The following is a 6,648-nucleotide window of genomic DNA, read 5'->3' as shown; positions in this document are numbered from 1 at the left end:
TCTTGAGACACCATAAGGGAAAATGTTTTGTGATGGTGTCCTAGCTTCTGGTTGTTTGCTTACAGTCTTTGCCATAACTTGGTGAAAGGTGCATCAGCCTGAACTGCCTTCGTCTTCCCACAATATATGTGTATCTTTCTGTCCAAATCTCCCCCTTTTTAAATATATTTTATTAATCATGCCATTAGAGTTGTTCTATTTCCCCCCTTCATTCCCCTCCACCCTGCACACCCCTCCCCCACCATTCCCCCCCATTTAGTTTATGACCACGTGTCTCAAATTCTTTAGATTCTATATTTCCCATACTATTCTTGCCCTCCCCCCTATCTATTTTCTACCTACCGTCTATGCTACTTATTTTCTGTACCTTCTCCCCCCTTCTCCTTCTCCCACTCCCCTGTTGCTAACCCTTCATGTGATCTTCATTTTTATGGTTCTGCCCCTGATCTAGCTGTCCTCTTAGTTTGCTTTTGTTTTAGGTGTGGTTCTTAATATCTGTGAGTTTGCTGTCCTTTCACTGTTCATCTTTTTTATCTTCTTTTTCTTAGGTAAGTCCCTTTAACATTTCATATAAGGGCTTGATGATGATGAACTCCTTGAATCTGATCTTATCTGAGAAGCACTTTATCTGCCCTTCCATTCTAAATGAAAGTTTTGCTGGACAGATCAATCTTGGATGTAGGTCTTTGGATTTCATGACTTGGAATACTTCTTTCCAGCCCCTTCTTGCCTGTAAGGTTTGTTTTGAGAAATCTGCTGACAGTCTGATGGGCACTCCTTTGTAGGTGATTGTCCCCTTATCTCTTGCTGCTTCTAGGATTCTCTCCTTCATTTTAATCTTGGCTAATGTAATGATGATGTGCCTTGGTGTGTTCCTTCTTGGGTCCAACTTCTTTGGGACTCTCTGAGCTTCCTGGATTTCCTGGAAGTCTATTTCCTTTGCCAGATTGGGGAAGTTCTCCTTTATTATTTGTTCAAATAAGTTCTCCACTTGTGGCTGTTCCTCTTCCCAATCTGGTACCCCTATGATTTGGATGTTGGAATGTTTAAAGATGTCCTGAAGGTTTCTAAGTCTCTCCTCCTTTTTTTGAATTCTTGTTTCTTCATCCTTTTCTGTTTGGTCATTTTTTTCCTCCTTCTGGTCCACTCCTTTGATTTGAGTCTCAGTTTCCTTTCTATTACTATTGGTTTCCTGTGTATTTCCCTTCATTTCAATTAGTTTAGCTTCCATATGTTCCTCTAATTTGTGACTAAAATCAACCAGTTCTGTGAGCATCCTGATCACCAGTGTTTTGAACTGTGCATCTGAAAGTTTGGCTATTTCTTCATCGCTTAGATTTATTGGCTCTGGGGCTCTGAGTTGTTCTTGAGCCATGTTTTGATCTGTTAATGGCTGTTATGTATGAGGAGTGAAGCCTTAGTTGTTCACCAGGGTGGGGCCACCCAGGTCGCTGGTTTGTGACGCATATGTGGGGGCGGGGTCAGAGAGGGACAATAGAGGTTCCCTCTGCTGCTTCCTGCCACTGTGGCCTGTGCGGTCATCTCACTGCTAGCTCCTTCACTGGTTTATCTGCGTGCCAATGTGTGACCGCGATCAACCCTCAGTGGGTCCGCCTGCTTCTCCACACCTGGGATCCACCCACAGCTGCTGTCGCACCTGGGTCTTGCACCCAGGTAGGTCTGGTGGATCTTTCCTGCATGACCCCGCTCTGCTGCTGGCTCTGCCCCTCTTACTGGTTTGGCTGAAGGGTTCGTTATTGTCAGATTTCCATGTAGTTCAATTTTTTTGTGGTTTGGATGCATTTTTGTTGCTAAAACTTTGTTGTTTTTAAACTTGGTTGTGTGAGAAGGCACAGTGCTTCCACCTACGCCTCCATCTTGGCGGAAGTCCCCCAAATCTCCCCTTTTGATAAAGACATTCACACTGGATTCAGGCTGCCCTAGTGATCCCAGCTTAACGTTATCACCTGGAAAAACCCGATTTCAAAAATAAAGTCACATTAATAGGTGTTAAGGGTTAGAATTCAGCATCTTTTTGAGAGGCCAAATTCAATACATAATGGGAAATAAATTAGAAAGAAATAGCCCACCTTCCTTTTTCTATATTAAGTGTATACATGCGTCTAACCAGAGCAGTGAGCAGCTATCCTGGTATAATGGTGAGTATCCTCACCATTATACTACAACTGCATGTAAGCTTTTTCCTCAGGAAACTGGCTTTGTTCCCCAGCTCTCCAAATCCACTCATCAACTCTCACTGTATAATCATTAAGGGACTAGGGGCTACAATTGGTTGACATACCCAGAGGGAGAGGGGAGTACAGGGTGGAACTTTGCTCTGTGAAATAAGAAATCCCCTTAAGAAGTAATTGCATTTGGGAGGCTGGGGAGTTCTCTCAGGAACTGCCAGAGAGGGGAGGACAACACCCAATATCAGTAGGTAAAACAAATAAATGGGATGTAAGAGAGTGGGGAATATAACATACTAGGTCACCATGTCAAAGATCTTGCCTTAGAACAACAAGTGATATTAGAAAGTGTTAAAGAAGGAAGTGTTTACTTAGTTTTAGGTTAGAGAGAATTAAATTAGGGTCAGGATATATACTGTAATGGAAGAAATGGAAAACAATTTTTAAGACGGGGGCATACGTGATAGAAGGACTAGGTAGAATGGGATTTACATAAGTGAAGCCTTTAATTGTGGACATAAAGAATAAGTGTTTTTTACTATACAGTAGCCCCTCCTTATCTGTAGGATATACCTTTCAAGACCCCCAGTAGATGTCTGGTGTTGGGAACTGCCCTGCCTGGTTTCAGAAGCTGTAACCACCCCCATGGCTAAGCCTGAGTGACTGACCTTTGGACCCTAAGCCACTAAGGAGACAAAGCTTATCTCCCTGACAGGAGCTCTGCTTCTGCTCCTTTTTTCATAACTGGCCCCCAATGCTTGATCAGTTAGCCAATGACGGGTAAAATTCCCCAAGGGGGGAAATGACCTAAGACAAGCAGGATCATGGGGAGGCCCCAAAGAAGGACTTAGGGGACTATAGCAAAAGGGGGTGATCAACCATCGCCCCTGGACTTTGACATAGCCTCAGTCCTCATTCTGTCTGCAAGAAGCCTCCTAATCTCTTCGCTGCCTTACTTCCCCTGCCTGACTTCAGCCTGAAATAATACTGGTAGTGGGTGTCACCCTGTACTGGAAAGGGCAGGTTCCCTAGGGTGATCATACCATAGAAAGAATAGGTAAAATCCTGTGAAAAACTGCTTTGTTTAGAATACTCTCAATTAAATGATGAGGGTCCAAGCAAGAAGCGAGTTCGTTCCTCAAAGTTTTATGGCCATTTAGCTATCTGACCCTGACTCAGAATAGGCCCTCAGAGTTCTTTGCATGTTATCTATTGTTTGATCCTTACTGCCTAACAATGATTAATGAGCTTACCTGTATTCCTGTGTAAAGGGAACTCAATTAAAGCCCATTGAGGACAAGGCTCTTGGCCCTTCTCCTTTGAGAGATTGGCCACCTTTCCTCCCCAAGCAGATCATGTCTTGGTAGAGGTATTCTCATTTGTGGCAGCTGTGGGGGGCCCCTGCAGGCAGTGCCCCCCCACAGCCTGGAATTGTGAATAGTACCAAACCCTGTATATAGTGTGTCTTTTCCTGTACATACATATCTGTGATAAAGTTTAACTTATAAATTAGGTGCAGTAAGACATTACAATAGCTAATAATAAAATACAAAAATAGTATTAAAATAAAGGGCACTTGAACACCAGCAGTGCAATACCGCCAGTTGATCAGATGATCAATAAGGCTATGGAGTGACTAACAAGTAAATGTACTGGACAAAGGAGTGATTCATCACCAGAGGACACAGTGGGAAGGCACAAGATCTCATCACACTATTCAGAACAGCACTAAGTTGAAAACGTATGAATTGCCAATTTCTGGAATTTTTGACTCAGTCCTTTTTGGACTGAGGTTGACTGTAAGTAACAGAAACAAAGAAAATAAAAAACTGTGGATAATAGCATGGGTAGACTACTGTACCACAAAGATTCAGGACTCCTAAAACTACAAATGACAGAAAATAAACCAGTTTCTCACTGCAGAGTTAGTATATGCATGCTTCTGTATTATTATATTTTGTATACCCTTTATATAGATTACAATCTCCCCCCTATCTTTGTAATCCCTACACTAGAGAGATCACATGTTGGAATCTGATCAAAGATGGCATGTAAGGGCCTAAAAGGATAATGTTGCTGAGGTGCTAGATGTACTTGTAAAAGTGACTTACAGCTCTAAAATACTTAGTAAATAAATGATGACAAATAAAAGACTATAGTGCCCTTTCTCAAAAGCAAAGAGAGACTCACCTATCATTGTTAAAGAACTATATTTTGTGTTTTTAAAGTTCGTGTTCCTAAGTGATATTAATTTTCAAATTACTTTTGAGTATGTTCTGAATCTATCATAAAATATACAGAATAGGGCTAACCCAATGTGTTTCATATTTACCTGGTTTTATCTCTATCTTTGTTGCATTTTATTTTTTACAAGCTTGTTTTCTGAATATATACCCATATGACACAATATGAAAATTAGTCTGCACATTCAGTCATTGATTGAAAGGTAATTCGTAGAGCACCTACAAGTTATTCTAGGCTGACACTCAAACAGTATCTTCTGATTATACTTGAGTTAGTTCTATTCTCTTTGATTACTGACAGTGCATAATGTTTGTTAAATATGATGCTTTGAATTCCACCTCAGCTTTTAAATACTCATTTTTTTAATAGTTGACTAATCAGAACCCAAAAGAGAATTTCAGAAAATGAATTGCTATTAGCCCTCCTGGTTTATTCTTCCAAAATGACTCTATAAATGTTAGCAAGCTTGACATTTGTTAGAACTTGCTATTACTACATGTAACACTGGCCATAAGTCAGCAAATGTGAATTCCTAGAAAAACATAAAATACCTTTGCTACTAGAACTCACTCAGAGGAGTATGAAAGGATAGTTCAACATTTGTCTGGCAACAAGGTATTTTTAATATTAAAATATAACTATGAATTATTTGTAATATATTAATTATAGTAAAATTTATCTTAGAGTTCCTTTTTGTAAGACAGCCATTATGCTTTTCTTTGTTGATACTTCTCTTTCTCCGTTGACTTTCATAATAATTTAACTTATTACAGTTTTTTCTTACTTTTATATTCAAGTGACATACAGTCTATCACATACTTGTATAAAAATTAATTAATTGTCATTAATTAGTTGTCACTAAGTGTGTCACTAGAGCTTCATAACTTGGAAGTAATGTTTGGGAAATATGGGAAGAAAACAATGTTTCAAAGTACTTTAATTTAGCAAGAATATTTGAAAAAAATAATAATCTTTCAGAAAGATATAACTGCAAATAAATGTATGAGATATAATCTGTAGCCAACCAAAGTTGGATTGAACTTTTAGCCACCATTCTTGAAATAAGCACTACAAATTCTAGGCATAATATTCTTAATTAAAAGTGGTATTTAGAATGATATATTTTCGAGAACACTCTAGCAATATTTAAAGTTATCTGAACATTTGAACATAATTAAAATGATTAATTAAAAAATAAATCTAAAGTTTAAAATATATGGTTTACTAAATATTTAATATGAATATGTATTTTATTTATATATTCTTGTGTATGTATATTTATATGTATATTTTTGTATCTGTGTGTGGTCTGTTGTAACAGGTTCTCAGATGGCTCCCACCTACTCTCTCCTTCTAGTATTCCAGCATTATACATAATCTGTGATCTTTAATGTGAGCTGGACCTAGTGGCTGACTTACAATGAATAGAATATGGTGAAAAGCCAATGATTAGGCAACAGAAAGACTTTGGCTTCTCTCTTGCTCACCTTCTCTTGCTCTCACTTGCTTTGACATAGGCCACCTTCTATATTGAGAACTGCCCTGTAAAGAAGCCCATGTGGCAAGGAACTAAGGCCTCTCTAGCCACCAGCCAATGAGAAGTCAAGTGCCCCAGTTTAACTACCCTTGAGGAAATGAATCAGGCCAAGAATAGCAATGACTGAGTGGAAGCAGGTCCTTCCCTGCTTTCAGGCTTTCCAAGTTTGTTGAGCTGCTAGTTGAGATCACAGCCTCGGCCAATATCTTGATTATAGTCTTGTAAGAGACCTTGAACCAGAGAACCTAGTCAAGACGGAGCTGTATTCATGAGCAACAAAAACTGTGATATAATAATTTGTTGTTTTAAGCCACTGCATTTTGAAATTTAACTTCTTATGCAGCAAAAGTCAACAAATGCATCTACACATTTATCTACAACTGCACATAAAATAATATACATATGCTTTATTGGAGTACTTACCACCAATCTTCCTGCTTACAAAGGAAGTTGTAAAAATCTTAGATAAGTGTCATAAAAAGTACCCTGTTTATTTCCATTCCTATCAATTAACACAGATAAATTTAAATTCCAGAAATTAGGGAATGTTTGTGTTTTTAATTGTGAAGAGTAGAAATGGTGTCACTAAAGTCTGTAGACACTGCATGGTGATTCCTCTGCTGGCTTAACAATAACATAATATTTTGTGAACTGTCTGACATTGTAGGCTGAAGCCAT

The sequence above is a fragment of the Artibeus jamaicensis genome, unplaced genomic scaffold (genome assembly GCF_021234435.1).
Source record: "Artibeus jamaicensis isolate MK-2021 breed Jamaican fruit bat unplaced genomic scaffold, CSHL_Jam_final scaffold_916, whole genome shotgun sequence".
Taxonomy (NCBI): Eukaryota; Metazoa; Chordata; class Mammalia; order Chiroptera; family Phyllostomidae; genus Artibeus; species Artibeus jamaicensis.
This window is presented reverse-complemented; position numbering follows the sequence as displayed.